This window comes from Procambarus clarkii, chromosome 6, assembly GCF_040958095.1.
Source record: "Procambarus clarkii isolate CNS0578487 chromosome 6, FALCON_Pclarkii_2.0, whole genome shotgun sequence".
Lineage (NCBI taxonomy): Eukaryota > Metazoa > Arthropoda > Malacostraca > Decapoda > Cambaridae > Procambarus > Procambarus clarkii.
The window spans coordinates 40,082,045-40,100,196 of NC_091155.1; the positions used below are offsets into that span (position 1 = coordinate 40,082,045).

Sequence of the window (18,152 nt, forward strand, 5' to 3'; positions counted from 1 at the left end):
TATAGGGTTCACAATTCTTGTTTGGATTCTTGTAATGTTATTTGTCTATTTGTAGTCACAGTATTTGTGCGCCCCTTGAGGGACTTGAATTAGAGGGGGGTTGAAATAGCCTAAGCTACTCTATCCCTTTGAGATTTATTTATTGCTTATCTCAATAAACATACTTGAACTTGAACTTGGGTACACAATGAGTTCATTTGTACTCCATACTCATCATCAAGAAGTGTATTTTACCAGCATTGTAATATGAATTAAGAATAAAAGCTTAACTGGATTACAGACCCATAATCAAAATAAGAGTCATCACTAATTATCATGACAAATTCTCTAGGCTACACTTCCGCCTTCGACAAGCTGCCGCCGGATGTGGGTATAGTTTATTGTACACCCCCGCACCCCCAGTCCTGGAAGGGCGGGCATTGGGATGTGGACATGTGTACCATTATTCCCCCCCCCCCACACACACACACACTCGATCCTCTCCTGTTAATAATAATACTAATAATAATAAAAATTAAAAATAATAACGTTAATAAATATTATAATTAAAACACTTACTGTAATACCCTAGTGCTTGAATGAAGGTGAAGGAAAGACCCAATAAATGTGTAAGTGTATTAAAAACCAAATTTTCGTTGGGTGAGCTGGCAGGTGAGCACCACTTGCCAGCTCACCCAGTAATGAACATCACCTGCACACTGCACCGAACCACTTGCCAGCAGGTGCAGAAGTACGATGGAGAGAGCAAAGTATACCATATTTCAAGTATAATATTAAAGATATATTTAGGATTTAATGTTTTCGTATAAAGTTTCAATAATACCTTTATTTGATTTTTTTGTATTATTTTCTACCACAGACGTGGCCACACATTAACAATGCTAACCATCATATATACATTTTCTTCAGTCCGCCATGGACTCTAACCCTTTCCACTACCGCCCACAAGATGGGTATATGGTGCATAATATAAGAACTAAACTAACTCCATTGATAGGGTTAGAGATTTGTTAAACATATAGTTCAGGGATTTATTGAACAATCAACCACATAAGGTGATTGTAGTGTTTTTAAAATGCTAGGCTAAGCTACATACGTAAATACATAAATACACAGATTTACGTATGCCCTACATAAAGTGTTCGATGTGTCTTTTACATAGTGTCATTAACGTGCATTTACAAAGGTGAAATTGAATTCTGAACACATACATACACATATATTTGTCTCTTTTACTCTGACAAGGTGAGATAACTGATAGAGAAACTAGTGTGCAATTAAGCACTTAATCACTGAAGGTGATTAAGGTGCTTTCACAAGCTCAGGTTATAGAGTTACATCACATACATTCATTGTATAATTGATACGTTACATCTTCAATCTAGGGTACAAGTTCAATATATCATCAAGTGTTCCAGTACTCAAATAGTAATTACACAGTTTAGCATAGCGCTTCATTCATGTATGTAAGAGAGAAGATTGTTCAAATATATTACATGCACATCCGGTACATCGTCCACCTTCTTCTACAGAACCGTCGGTATAGCACTGATACACATCGTTACCCATACTCTGAGTACTTTCAGTGATGCTTCACAGTGTTAACTGTTTTAATAATGTAGAGTGTACATTATCTTTCTTGGGTGCATTTACAAAATCAACTGCTAGATCCAAGTTATCCCATGGAGTAATTGGTTGATTAATCGTTAATTGAGTTGGGTACATATTTAATATTTTGATGGAGTTGGCTACCTTGTAGAACCAAAATGCATTCACGCCGAAAACTGTGCTAATAGGCAAAATTATGGTAGAGATATGGGTCTATAATTATCTGAGTGTGCTTTGGGGATGGGAACAATGACACTGTCCAATCATCAGGTAATACTCCTTCACTTAAACTCATTCTGTACAACACTAAAAGTGGATTACCTGGTACTTGTGAGACTAATCTCAGTAAACTGTAAGTAATACCGTCCTCTTCAGGAGCAGTTGACTTATTTGATTGTGCTACACAGCCTTCCCGGCTTGGTGCCTTCTTTGGTAATTACTTATCAAAGGCAGCTCCATACGAGGAGCTGCCTCGTATGGGCCAATAAGTCTTTTGCAGTTACCTTCATTCTTATGTTCTTACTTACATTTACTGATCTTTATCATCATCATCATCATTTACAGAAAGAAATTAACATAAAAAGTAGTCATTTTAATACACAAAACAGAAGTAGATATTATGTAAATTATGATGCAGGATAGGATCACTATTAAGAACTTAATTATAAACCACAATATGTTTTATATCGTCAGAAATTCTGATACATACCATATATTTTCAAATATTTACAATTAAAGTATTTATTTAGGAAATAAGTATTTTAGTTACCCTAGTTAGCTCTGAGAACACACATTGTTGCAGCAAGAATTTATTCCCACTAATCTGGGAATATAAATCTTATATTGTTTCTGCTGTATTGTGCCTACCAATTTGTTGTCAACTACCATTTTAAGCTGTCATTGCAATCAATCATAGCTACCTATGTGCTTTAATATACTGTACCTATAATTTTCTCTCATCTTTTTTTTTTTCATTCCATGTAATCTGTTATCATTTTTTTGTCTATAAATTTTGCAAGTATTTACCTCCTTAAAATTTCCTTAGATTAAGGACCTGCCCGAAACGCTGCGCGTGCTAGTGGCTTTACAAGACTGTAATTACCATAATTGTATCCTCACATTCCTTATGTACATTCTTGTATATGCATAAATAAATAAATAAATAAATCTGAGCGATGCTAATGACCCATTGGACTTGTCATGAACAACAATCAACTACAGCACCATCTATATCAGAAGATATTCAAAATATTCTTGATGTCATTCAAATTGTCAATACGAGAACAGAATACATAAGAGTTAGTTTAGTGATGTCAAAGGAATCATATTGACTGACCGAGCCCCATTGTAAATATCCGTGGCTTCCTGACCATAAAGGTACCGCCGCGGATAAGGGTAAGGAGGGTACCGTCGAGGGTAAGACACCGGATGTACCCCATATACAAGCCACACTAGCTATTAGTTCATATAAGCTGACAACTTACCCAAATAAACATTACTTCCTAATTATATATATATACATATATATATATATATATATATATATATATATATATATATATATATATATATATATATTATGTAAATTATGATGCAGGATAGGATCACTATTAAGAACTTAATTATAAACCACAATATGTTTATATATATATCCTACTCACACTCATCCTAGCACAGTAATTTATTGTGCAACCCATACCCATCCTGTTACCAATAGTTTGTGCAACCCATGCTCATCCTGTATTGTGAAACCCATACTCATCCTATGAATGGTAATTTATTATGCACCTCATACTCATCCTGTGAGTCATAGGACATTGTGGAACCCTTTCTCATCGTGTGAATCTTTGTTTACTTTGCTTTCCATACTCTGCTCTCCGATAGTTTCTTGTGCAACCCATACCCATGATGTGAGTGGTAGTTTATTGTGTACCCTATACTCATCCTGTGAGTATAGGGTACACAATGAGTTCATTTGTACTCCATACTCATCAAGAAGTGTATTTTACCAGCATTGTAATATAAATTAAGAATAAAGGCATAATCTTATTATGTACCCATAATAAAAATAAGAGCCATCACACTATAATTTTCATGACAAACGGCCTAGACTCCACTTCCGCCTTCGACAAGCTGCTGCCGGAGGTGGGTATAGTTTATTGTACACTCCCGCACCCCCAGTCCTGGGAAGAGGGGCATTCGAATGTGGACATATGAACCATTACCCCCAACCCTTCCCTCTTAATAATAATTGAAACACTACACTACACACTATATGTTCATTTAATATTTCAAGTATAAGACTCAAGATATATTTAGGATTTAACGATTTAACATTGTCTCAATCATACCTTTATTGCACTTTATCATCATTATTTACAGAAAGAAATTAACATAAAAATGTAGTTAATTTTAACATACAAAACCGAATTTGAACATTGTTAATTTTGATGCAGGATCACTATTAATAAGAACTTAATTATAAACCACAATATGTTGTATATCATCAGAAATTTGGAAACATAATATATATATATATATATAATATATATATATATATATATATATATATATATATATATATATATATATATATATATATATATATATATATATATATATATATATATATATATATATATATAAATGGAAATTTAGCACATTTAAATAATGTTATTAAGCTTAAGAATAAATTACATAAAATTAACATAGTAAAATGACTGGGATACAGATGGATCAGTAATCACATTACAAGTCCAATTATTTCCTAACTGAAGTCTGTAACGCACTATCATGTCATATTTCATAATACAAATTAGGTAAGAGATATGCAATATCAACACAAAATCGTCAGCTACTATTTCCAAAACACATTTATTATATAGCATTAAACTGCTCTTTCACTTCGGGGGCGCTTACGCTGATATGGTTTTTTATCCAATTTATCCAATTCCAATTTATCTTAAGTTCCGACTCAGCGACGAGCCATGAACAACAAGAGCCTTTGACCCAGTTTCCGCCAAGGTTATAAATTAACGGTCGTAATGTAAACCGAAAATATAAATGATACATACATTGATTTCAGTACTGTAATATACCAGTTATTGGAGAGTTGAGAAGCGGGACCAAGAAATGCAGAATCTCAATAACCGAAAGAACAATTAGGTTGTACTGAAATTAACGTGGTGATTTATATAGTCTGTAAACAAGTACTATATCTATAAAATATAAAACTTATTTTAATTATCCTGCACTTCAAGAGACCACAAGCATTCTTACTCTCATTTATTTTTGTAGCAGAAATGTTTTGTCTATATTTATTTTATGGAAATTAGTGGTGTTTGAGCAAGCTAATCAACGTCAAAAATGTTTACGTTGTTGTTCTTCATCTGTAGTACTGAGCTCTACACATATGGGTAGCTTTGCCGCAGGCTGTTTACTGCTCTGAGAAATAAACATAAATCATCATGCCTGGAGCCCGCGGTGCCCGGCGCCTTGCTGTGGGAAGTCAGAGATGTTTATGATTCTGGTCTAGGAATACCGTGGGATTTCACCAAAATGTGTTGTATACAATGAAATGATTATACATTGCTATGTTGTGAACATTGTATACAGTACCTCAAGATATAAATCCCAAACCACTTAACTAGCTACCAGATACCTAATTAATTCCCTACTCTCTGTAAATGTCTTCCTGGTGTGTGTGTGTGTGTGTGTGTGTGTGTGTGTGTGTGTGTGTGTGTGTGTGTGTGTGTGTGTGTGTGTGTGCGTGTGTGTGTGCGTGCGTGTGTGTGTGTGTGTGTGTGTGCGTGTGTGTGTCTGCGTGTGTGCGTGTGTGTGTGTGCGCGTGTGTGTGTGTGTGTGTGTGTGTGTGTGTGTATACACCCACATATGTGTTGTATGTGGATGCTGAAGTTCAGTCTCTTGTCTATGTATAGGTCAAGGAACTTTCCATAATCATTATTGCTAATGTTAACATTGTGTATCTGAAGTTGAATTTGGTTTCAGGATTTACTTTCGAACAAAAATAGTAGTTGGTCTTTTTTATGTTTGATGTGAGTTTGTTAGTTTACATCCATGAGTGGACTTTTTAAATCTATTATTTTCATTATTATATAGTGCGTTTGGGTTGGGGTCTGAATAGAGGAAGGTAGCATCGTCAGCACTTATGTTTACACTTATTGGAAGTATCTAAGTATCAACTAAAGTATCTTCACACTTGACTTAAACTTTAGTAGCTATTTTCTGGACCATTCCTCAAGTTTCGGAGGTCAACGAAGATGGAATTCACATGAAATGGCTTATGTTACCATCACTAATAATGTTGTGTTTTCTGTCTAGCTTCAGACACGGTTATGTTACAATTGTGTCTTAAAGAGTTGCGCGCAATTAAGCATGATAGAAATCACTTACAATTAATGCAGGATGGTAGAAAATCTCTTACAATTAATGCATCAAGTTTGGAGACTTGAATTGAAATTGAAATTGAAATAAGTTTATTGAGGTAAAATACACACAAATGGATGAGGTAGCTCAAGCTATTCTCACCCCGTTCAGTATATCGTGTTAATACATACATAGACACACACACTTGTACACATTTTAGTGTAACAAGCAAGGCAAATAGTTCTGTCTGATGGGTAGAGGCAACTGCACTTGCAGCTGCACCCGTGTGGTGGTGTAGGAAACCATCAATGTATATGATTTGAAAGAGAGAGAGAGAGAGAATGATCTGTGGACAGAGCATCAATATGGCGTAAGGTATTGGGCTTTGCCTCAAGATGAAGCATAATAAAGAACCCGAATATCAGGAGAAAAAATTACATTAAAAACTGTCCACATGATACATATATATACTCATGTTTTAAACATTTTAATTGTATTATTTGCATATATATATATAATTAGGAAGTAATGTTTATCTGGGTAAGTTGTCAGCTTTTATGAACTAATAGCTAGTGCGGCTTGTATATGGGGTACATCCGGTCTCTTACCCTCGACTGCGGCGGTAACTTTATGGTCAGGAAGCCAAAAATATTTATAGTTCAAGTTCAAGTATGTTTATTGAGACAAGAAAAAAATACATCTCAAAGGGATAGAGTAACTTAGGCTATTTCTACCCCCTCTACTTCAAGTCCCTCAAGGGGCGCACAAATTCAGTAAGTACAAATAGACAATTAACATTACAAGAATCCCATTTAACATTGCAGGTTAATATAGTAAGTACAGCATACAATTGTTACACTCTTGGGGCAAAATTTTTGTAGCTCCTAAGTATACTGTCTATCATACCATTATCACACATACAAACAATTTGATGTGGTACATTACTTATTTCCTTATTTCTATAGTTATCAATAAGTTGACACTATAATACATAATGTTCTAAGGTGTGGGCGTGCGGCATACTACATAATTTACACTCCTTATCTTTTTCACTGACATCAACTCCGTATTGCCAGATATATTTGTATCCTAATCTTAATCTCATGTAAATTGAATCCTTCCAAGTTGACTTTCCTTTATCATAGGTGAAGGACGAGTTTGTATTTATTACTGAATAATTCTTAAGTGTGTTACTACTATCCACTATTGCCATTCTTTTTATCATTTCTTCATCTTCATTTCCTCTTATTATTCCTCTTACATCTGTCTTCATTCTGAAATAAAAACCTTTGACGTTACTTTGCATATATGTACATTAATTATAAAATTGATTGGCTTGTGTGCAGGCCTTCACACTCCCTGAGCGAGCCATCAAGTAACTATAAAAAGGCATATATCTTCACTTTCACTTCAGTTATATTTATACCAAAGTATTAACATGCAGCTTATATGTCTTTCTGATGACATAAAAAGCTTCGTTTTTTATAATATATAGATTCAATTAACATTGATTTTCAAAAGGTCATAGTTCCCATCGAAAGGGAGAGCGTCGGCCAAGAAGCCTTGTTTAAAATATGAATATTTTTCCTCTCTAATAAGGTATAATCTCTGTGATGCATTAACACAAACTATTTTATATCTGCCTTTCTGATAACATATATAAATATAATCTTTATTTGTGAATATTTGTTAATTAAGCAATATATCAGAGAGCGTGTAGGGTTCGGTGTTCTATGAACGAAAAGGACTGGAGTAGTTTAAATAGCGAACGCATACCAACGAATAACGCTAGTATCTATATAACAAATTTATTGTCATGTGGAATTGATTTAACTTCCAGACACTTTTTTTTAATAAATATTAAATATTTTGTGGCTGTTTATGAAAAATATTATTATAAATACACATTCTACTTGTTAATATTACCAATTAAATTTGAGACAATTTGAGCCATGAAATACGACGACTGGATCACTGTGTACAGGAGGCTGTTATGGCAGCAAACACTCTCCAGGCGACCATATATCTTGGATAAGTCGCTCCACACAATTGTCGCTTGGACCGTCGACTTTCTATGGCGTCACCTCTCACATATTTACGTCTCATTTCGTTATGAAATTAGATTATTTCAGAGAAAAAATAGGTTTGATCATGTTCTACGTGTAGCACCAACATTATAGTAAGTAAATATACCATATTTCTTCATTACTTACGTAATGCTAATACGTTTTGGGTAGTTTTGGCCTGATTTGGGATGATTGGGGTAATTCTATGGACCCGGCCAGATGGCAAGGGAATAGTTTGGGGCATGGAATGGACATTGACTGGTCAAGATAATATTATAATAAATCATTGTCAGGGGACAGGCAGCCAGAGGGTATTCATTCACATTTTAGCTTATAGCAAGGTTTCCCTCCCCCCTTCCCCAAGGTTATCTTGAGGTTATCTTGAGATGATTTCGGGGCTTTTGTGTCCCCGCGGCCCGGTCCTCGACCAGGCCTCCACCCCCAGGAAGCAGCCCGTGACAGCTGACTAACACCCAGATACCTATTTTACTGCTAGGTAACAGGGGCATAGGGTGAAAGAAACTCTGCCCATTGTTTCTCGCCGGCGCCTGGGATCGAACCCAAGTCCACAGGATCACAAGTCCAGCATGCTGTCCACTCAGCCGACCGGCTCCCTGGCTGAAATACTGGCCCCGCCCAGGATGCGACCCCACAACAAGCAGCTGATACAAACTGATCATTTTGCCAGCAAATCCTAAAACCTACCTAGCCTAACAACCCTAGCCTAGCCTAATACAATCCAGCCTAGCCTAACACAACCCTGTCTATCCTTACACAATCCAGTCTAACCTAACACAACCCAGCCTAGCCTAACACAACCCAGCCTAGCCTAACACACCCCAGCCTAGCCTAACACAACCCAGCCTAGCCTAACACAACCCAGCCTAGCCTAACACAACCCAGCCTAGCCTAACACAACCCAGCCTAGCCTAACACAACCCAGCCTAGCCTAACACAACCCAGCCTAGCCTAACACAACCCAGCCTAGCCTAACACAACCCAGCCTAGCCTAACACAACCCAGCCTAGCCTAACACAACCCAGCCTAGCCTAACACAACCCAGCCTAGCCTAACAACCCAGCCTAGCCTAACACAACCCAGCCTAGCCTAAGACAACCCAGCCTAGCCTAACACAACCCAGCCTAGCCTAACACAACCCAGCCTAGCCTAACACAACCCAGCCTAGCCTAACACAACCCAGCCTAACCCAACACAACCCAGCCTAGCCTAACACAACCCAGCCTAGCCTAACACAACCCAGCCTAGCCTAACACAACCCAGCCTAGCCTAACACAACCCAGCCTAGCCTAACACAACCCAGCCTAGCCTAACACAACCCAGCCTAGCCTAACACAACCCAGCTTAACCTGCAGATAGATATGGTTATAACCCTTGGACAATGCCTATGGAAAAATGGTCATTCCCACCTATGCTCAAAAAATAAACAAATGCCAAAATATAATTTGTCATTATAGAATTATTAATTTGTATGTAGAATGTAAGGAAAACCAAATTAAATGAATATTTACCTATTTACTGGATAGTGGCGCTCTGAAAGATTACGCAGTGGTTAATGTGGTGTTGCATCTTTCAGCATACAATACTGACTTTGCTGACACTGAGGTACAGTGTCACTTCGACTTATGACTGCCCCTCCTTACGAATTTTTCGAGTTACGACTCCAATTTCGCCGAAAAATGTGACTCGACTTGTGACCTTTGCCTCAACTAGAGACTTTGTTGATACACGTATGGGTCAACCGAGCGCCCGCTTAGTGATGATCGCGCTTGTAAAGAACTTAATTGTTTTTGTGCTTTTTTTTTTTTTTTGTTCTTGGAACATAAAAGTAATTATTATATATTATGCCATGGGTCCTAAGAAAGTCAGTGGCAAGGTTCAATCTAAGAAAATAGTTGGGTATAGAGAGTAGAAAATGTTTCTTCCTCATTAAGAAAATGTGTGAAGTATGAGAAGAAATGGGAAATTTTATTAACAAAACTCATCCAGATAAAGCTGGTACAGGGCGTTGCATTGATCTTCTAAGTGACAATGTAATGTCTCGCTGGTAAGTGTTAAAATGTTGAAGAAAAACAAGTGTCTTTAGACAGATTTTTAGTAAGACAAGCAAGCAGTGAGTCACTGTCAGGTTCTAGTGGCATGCCTGTAAAACGTAGGGGAGAGAGAAAGTGAGAGAGAGAGTACCCCAGAGAAGTCATCACTGTCTGATGTTATAATGGAAGGGGACTCTCCATCCAAATAGTAAGACCTCTTCTCCCTTCCCCCCCCCCACCTCTCTTCACTATCTTTTATACACCAACAAGAGTCCTCAATGACGGTAAGATATACATCCTGTATTGTAGCTAGTACAAAAAGAGCTAGTACATTTTGTATTCGGTATAAAATTTATCTTTAAGTTAATATTTTCGGGGGTGTGGAATGGATTAATTCAGTTTACATTATTTCTTATGGAAAAATTAGTTTTGAGTTACGACCTGTATCTGGGAACGGATTAAGCTCATAAGTGGAGGTAGCACTGTATATGAGACATGACTCCTGTGTTCTGCTTCGATGTGTCATTGATTGTGTATCACTTGTTTCTCTTTATTTACAAGTGTATGTGTGTTGAATTCGTAGATAAATCACATAATTCACGTAATGAAATGTTTCAATTGATGATTGGTTTACCTGGTATACTTCATTACAACCGTACATAGATGTAAAACCATATAAATATAGTATACATGGTGTTGGGATCTGTGCAATGAGCTGGGGCCTAACTGGCACCATATGGACAACAGTATAGATTGAAACAGGTGCAAGCCTCCAGTGCACCTCCCAATAGATGTCGGCAGGTTCCTAATACTGTACATGCAGCGCATGACGATAGTTTAATTGACGATTGGTTTTCTTAGTATATGTTATAGAATGGAGTGCTTGCTGTATAGGGTCAATGTTTAACCCTTTAAACTGTGCAACTCATCATATGTGTTGAGTAACTTACCCAAAATTGTGCATCACATCATATAACGTGTTGGAATACTACGCAACATTTTAAACGGCCTGTGGATAAGAACATAAGAACAAAGGTAACTGCAGAAGGCCTATTGGCCCATACGAGGCAGCTCCTATCTATAACCACCCAATCCCACTCATATACTTGTCCAACCCGCGCTTGAAACAATCGAGGGACCCCACCTCCACCACGTTACGCGGTAATTGGTCCCACAAATCAACAACCCTGTTACCGAACTAGTATTTACCCAAGTCTTTCCTAAATCTAAACTTATCCAATTTATACCCATTGTTTCGTGTTCTGTCTTGTGTTGATACTTTTAATACCCTATTAATATCTCCTTTGTTATGTCCTTTCATCCACTTGTAAACCTCTATCGTGTCACCCCTACCTCTTCGCCTTTCCAATGAATGCAATTTAAGCTTTGTTAATCTTTCTTCATATGAAAGGTTTCTAATTTGGGGAATTAACTTAGTCATCCAACGCTGGACACGTTCAAGTGAATTTATATCCATTCTATAGTAAGGCGACCAAAACTGAACTGCATAATCTAAATGGGGCCTAACCAGAGCAAGATATAGCTGAAGAACCACCCCAGGTGTCTTGTTACTAACGCTTCGATTAATAAATCCCAATGTTCTATTTGCCTTATTACGAACATTCATGCATTGATCCTTTTGTTTTAAATTCTTACTTATCATAACTGCCAGATCCCTTTCGCAATTCGACTTCGCAATCTCAACACCATCTAGCTCGTATCTTGTAACTCTATCATCATTACCTAGCCTCAAAACTTTACATTTATCAGCATTAAACTGCATCTGCCAATCCTTTGACCATTTCAAAACCCTATTTAGATCAACTTGAAGTGAAAGTGAGTCTTCTTCCGTGTTAATTTCCCTGTCGATTTTTGTATCATTGGCAAATTTGCAAATGTTGCTACTCAAACCTGAATCTAAATCATTGATGTATTTTATAAACAACAGAGGTCCCAGGACAGAGCCCTGAGGCACTCCACTTACAACATTTTCCCACTCTGACTTAACCCCATTTATACTAACTCTGTTTCCTTTGGAATAGCCATGCTCACCTCCAATACCATGAGCCTCTATTTTTTTAATCAGTCTTTCATGTGGCACTGTATCAAAAGCTTTGCTAAAGTCAAGGTACACAACATCACAATCCTTACCACTATCAACTGCCTCAACTATGCTGGAATAAAAAGATAGCAAATTTGTTAAACATGAACGGCCATTTGTAAAAGCATGTTGCGACTCATTTATTAATTTGTGTTTTTCTAAACATACACGGGGTTCACCTCACCTTCATCAGGGTTCTTGTAAACAGACGCGATTTAAAAAAAAAAATCGTGGGCAACATTCCCTGGTGTTAGGACATCAGTACTGAGTGAGCCACCAAGGTTGGCGCACGCAACATGAGCTCACAGCATTGCTGTTCAGCTTGTGACCGCAGCATCGCCAAAAAATGTCAAAATATATAAGTACATACTATTATTTAGCGATGATAGTATTACAGGAGACCCCTGACTGTGATAAAAATGTCCAGGATTCTGATAATAGCAGGATTGTTGTGATAATTAGCGCTGTAGTGGGAGGAGTAATCTTGGTGGGGAGGGAGGTAGCATTGTCTGCTGACTGTGTGTGACCACCTTTTACTGTCTGGACTCACTATACCAGCTTAGTTGTTCCCTATGGTGAACAAAACATTCAGATACTTATATATATAATGTCTGTATATAGTGAATAAAGGCAAAAAAAAAGTATGGTGGGAAGAGAAGGTTGGCGAGTCATGTGAGGTGAGGTAGGGAGGGAGTGGCAGCCAATGGCGGGCTAGCTGGTGTGTAATTACCTAAGTGTAGTTACAGGATGAGAGCTATGCTCGTGGTGTCCCGTCTTCCCAGCACTCTTTGTCATATAACGCTTTGAAACTACTGACGGTCTTGGCCTCCACCACCTTCTCACTTAACTTGTTCCAACCGTCTACCACTATTTGCGAAGGTGAATTTTCTTATATTTCTTCGGCATCTGTGTTTAGCTAGTTTAAATCTATGACCTCTTGTTCTTGAAGCGCCAGGTCTCAGGAAATCTTCCCTGTCGATTTTATTAATTCCTGTTACTATTTTGTATGTAGTGATCATATCACCTCTTTTTCTTGCCTTCTAGTTTTGGCATGTTTAATGCTTCTAACCTCTCCTCATAGCTCTTACCCTTCAGTTCTGGGAGCCACTTAGTAGCATGTCTTTGCACCTTTTCCAGTTTGTTGATGTCCTTCTTAAGAGATGGGCACCACACAACTGCTGCATATTCTAGCTTTGGCCTAACAAAAGTCATGAACAATTTCTTTAGTATATCGCCATCCATGTATTTAAATGCAATTCTGAAGTTAGAAAGCATAGCATAGGCTCCTTGCACAATATTCTTTATGTGGTCCTCAGGTGATAGTTTTCTATCTAGAACCACCCCTAGATCTCTTTATCAGAATTCTTTAAAGATTTCTCACATAATGTATAGGTTGTGTGGGGTCTATGTTCTCCTATTCCACATTCCATAACATGACATTTATTAACATTAAATTCCATTTGCCAAGTGGTGCTCCATCTACTTATTTTGTCCAGGTCTTCTTGAAGGGCATGACAATCATCTAAATTTCTTATCCTTCCTATTATCTTAGCATCATCAGCAAACATGTTCATATAATTCTGTATACCAACTGGTAGATCATTTATGTACACAATAAACATCACTGGTGCAAGAACTGAACCCTGTGGTACTCCACTTGTGACATTTCTCCAGTCCGATACATTGCCTCTGATTACTGCCCTCATTTTTCTATCAGTCAGAAAATTTTTCATCCATGATAGAAGCTTACCTGTCACCCCTCCAATATTTTCCAGTTTCCAGAACAACCTCTTATGTGGAACTCTGTCGAAAGCCTTTTTTAGGTCCAGATAGATGCAGTCAACCCAACCATCTCTTTCCTGTAATATCTCTGTGGCTCGATCATAGAAACTGAGTAAATTCGGTACACAGGATCTTCAAGATCGAAAACCATACTGTCTGTCTGATATTATATCATTTCTCTCTAGGTGTTCTACCCATTTAGTTTTGATTAGTTTTTCCAATACTTTCACTATTACACTTGTCAATGATACAGGTCTATAATTGAGGGGGTCTTCCCTGCTGCCACTTTTGTAGATTGGAACTATGTCAGCCTGTTTCCACCCGTCTGCTACGATTCCTGTACACAGGGATGCCTGAAAGATCAGGTGAAGTGGAATGCTGAGCTCAGATGCACATTCTCTCAGAACTCATGGTGAAACGCCATCTGGGCCAGCTGCTTTGTTCTTACCGAGCTCCTTGAGCATTTTTTCCACTTCGTCTCTAGACACCTCTATGTGCTCTATGTTGTTCTCTGGAATTCTTATTGTATCTGGTTCCCTAAAGATTTCATTTTGTACAAACACACTTTGGAACTTTTAGTTTAGTGTTTCACACATTTCCTTTTCATCTTCTGTGAATCTATTTCCCATTTTCAACCTCTGAATATTATCCTTTACCTGCAATTTGTTGTTTATGAATTTATAGAATAGACCTTGTTCTGTTTTACATTTGTCTGCAATCCCTTTTTCAAAATTTCTTTCTGCCTCTCTCCTCACTGCCGTGTAGTTGTTTCTCGCATCTTTGTATCGCTGGTATGTTTGGGGGTTCGGCCTCTTCCTGTATTGATTCCATTTTTGTGTCTTTTGGTCTCTAGCCCTCTCGCAATTTCTATTGAACCAATCCTGTTTCCTAGTTCTGCATCTCTGTTTTGGTATAAATTTTTTTGTGCCTTTATCATATATTTCACAAAACTTGACATACATCTCATTCACTTCCTTGCCTAGCATCAAGTCTGTCCAATTATACTCACTAAAAAAATTTCTAAGGTCACCATAATGTCCTCTCCTGAAGTCTGGTTTTTCAACTGCTTCAACCTCCTTATTTTCTTCCAGCTTATAACGCATTGCATACTTTATTCCCAAAAAGACATGGTCACTTTTACCCAAGGGAGGAAGGTACTGAATGTCAAATATCTCTTCCTCCTTCCTGGTAAGTATCAAATCTAGCATGGAGGGAACGTCCCCTTCCCTCATCCTCGTAGCTTGTTTAACATGTTGATACAAGAATGTTTCCAGGATGAGGTCTACAAATTTACAGGTCCAAAAATCTTCTGTTTTAGCTTCATATGCTTCCCAGTCTATGGATTTCAAGTTGAAGTCACCGACTATCAACAGTCGTGATCTATCGTTATCCGCTCTCGGTATAATCTCTCTCATTATTGTTATAAGACCTTCACGTTTACTATCTAGCTCCTCCTTTGACCATGTGCTGCTTGGCGGTGGACTATATGCATTTATTATCATTAGTTTATTATCCTCATGGCAGATCTCTATTGCTATTATGTCAACTTCTTGTGGATTGGCAGTCATTATTTCGTTCACCTTTAGGTGTTCTTTTACCAGCACAGCAACGCCACTGCCTTTCCTAATTTTTCTGTTCCATCTCCAAATTGAGTAGCCCCTTGGGAATATGACCTCATTTAAAATTACATCTTCAAGTTTTGTCTCCGTGAGTGCAACAATGTCTGGTGTCTGCAGCTGTATTACATCACTTGACTCCAGTATCTTCGATCTTACTCCATCTATGTTGGTGTATGCAATCTTCAGGAACTTGTTCCCCCTCTCCTTATTCTTCACTCCCCCTCTCTCTATTGATTTTGTTGGTTTGCCTTTATGTACCACTTTACTGGTTTGCCTACCCCTATCACTTTGTAGAAAAAAGAATTTATATGGTAGTAATTTATGTGGTAGAAAAGTGTGATAGTCACTCCTTGCTGCTGTTTGACTCAGCATACCAACTTAGTGATTCCTTATGGTGAACCCAAATGTAGATACTTATATATAACGTGTATATATATAATGTAATGACAACAAAAGGAGTTTTGAGAGAAGCCATTTTGGTGAGGGAGGTGGGAAGATCTGCATGACTTGTCATGCTGGGTAAGGGTGGCTACTATGCTCTTTGGGCACTACCGCCTTAGTTGAGCAGTTATGATGAACAAAACATGTAGATGCGTATATATATAGTCTGTATATAGGGAATAAAAGCAAAAACAGTATGGTGGTAGGAGGAATTTGGCGAGTGAGGAGTTTTTTGAGGGTTTTCTGAGAGTACAGTAATAGTGAATGGCTGGCTGACTGCACCTCGTTGCTTTTTGACTCACATTATCAACTTAGTGGTTCATTATGGTGAACAAAACATGCAGATACTGTACTCATTTATAACCTGTGTATATAGTGTAATAACTGACAAAGTATTTGTTCACTGTTTTATGAACATAATAATTGAATCAATAATATGCACACCATAATTTTGAGTACAGCGATGATTCACACATTTTATTATATAAATATATCATGCTGCACATTATTACAGCAAAAGAAAATGAAGAAAAAATCAGACATTGAAATAATTAGGTACAATAATTATATTTTTGTGGCAACCCCCCCACCTGACAGCTGGGGTGAAGCAGAACTTCCCTGACGCTTGCCGAGTCAGCGCCTCTTTTTTGCCAGACTTCCCCAACCTTTTGCGAACAAAATATGTCACTTATGATTTTTTTATTATTTTTCCCGTGATCAGGGAACACAAATTAACAGGTTAAGAAGAAAAAATAACTTTTTTTTTTGTTATGCGCCTGTGGGTGACAAACGGCAAATTGCCCTTAGCAACACAAGGGTTAAGGTAAGGGAATTCCAATCAGTGGGGTTAGGTACGGCCTGGCCCCCAGAGAAAACAATTCCCAGAAAAGTATGAATAACAATATGTTGTCTGATGTCTAGAGGGATCAACTACCCCACTACAGCAAGGGCAATGGAAACTCCTGGTAAAAATGCAAAATATTTTGTCTATCAATCAATGAGTGTTAATGTTTTCTCAATAAAATTTTAGAGATGTTTTGTTTTACCCTGTACAGTACAGGTAATATATTTTTAACGTTAAGACACAGGTTGTGGTGGCCAAGCCATACAATGTGATCGAGCCTTGTCACTAACCCAGAGTTAGCCAAGACGAAATCTTGTGAATTCACCTTTTCTCTGCTAATGATAGAATATACATTTGCAGAGACTAATATGTAGCTATTGTTGAAATTTTTTTTTAATATGTTGTAATACTGTAATAAAATTGATAACTGATTTACTTTTTATGAAGCTGAAGATTGTCATCCTCTGTGGCGCTTATTTTGTATTGTTTAGTATACATACAGTATGTATGTATACTGTATGTACACTTGTTTTCAGGCATTCACTTCACATAACAGCTAGGCCTACTACTAATTCACATGTGAGTAATGCACTACGCTTTAACCCCTAAGCTGCGCATGGCATATATATTCGACCTGAGTAACATGTCCCACCATGTGCATGGCATACATATACAACATAGGGTGTCAGCCATGATTCAAATGGCCTGCGGCTACATGGTGTTCACATCAGCTTCCTCAGGGCTCTTGTAAACAAATGCCATGTTTAAAAAAAAATCGTGGGCAACATTCTCCAGTGTGAGAGCCACAGTACTGTGTGAGCAACCAAGGCTGGCGCACGCAGCATGAGCTAACAGCACTGCTGTTCAGCTTGTGACCACAGCATCGCCTAAAAATATCAAAATAAATATGTAATTGCCATTATTTAGCAATGACAATATTACAGATGACCCCTGATTGTGATAATAGCAGAATTGTTGTTATAATTAGCACTGTGTGGGGAGGAGTTATGCCGAGTGAAGTGGGGGGAGGTAGCACGTTTGCTAAATCTGTCTGGCCACCTTTTGTCTGCACTCACCATACCAGCTTAGTGGTTCGCTATGGTGAACACAAATGTAGTTACTTATATATAACGCATGTATTAGTGTAATAACAATAAAAAGAGTATGTTGGGAGGAGCCATTTGGGTGATAGAGGTGGCATCGTCTGCATGACTTGTCATGCTGTGTAAAGGGTAGCCACTATGCTCTTTGAGC

At 37.8% G+C, this 18,152-nt stretch overlaps 1 protein-coding gene and 1 long non-coding RNA gene across 2 annotated transcripts in view; one reads left to right on the plus strand and one right to left on the minus strand.

Moving 5' to 3' along the window:
- The window catches only part of LOC123754125 (phosphatidate cytidylyltransferase, mitochondrial), a 158,497-nt gene that overhangs the window by 1,534 nt on the left and 138,811 nt on the right, over positions 1–18,152 (plus strand). The window lies entirely within an intron of this gene.
- On the minus strand, positions 6,653–8,937 carry LOC138354475 (uncharacterized). Its single transcript, XR_011223566.1, has 2 exons — positions 8,208–8,937; positions 6,653–7,268 (listed from the first exon to the last, which is right to left on the minus strand). It is a non-coding gene; the product is annotated as an uncharacterized lncRNA (long non-coding RNA).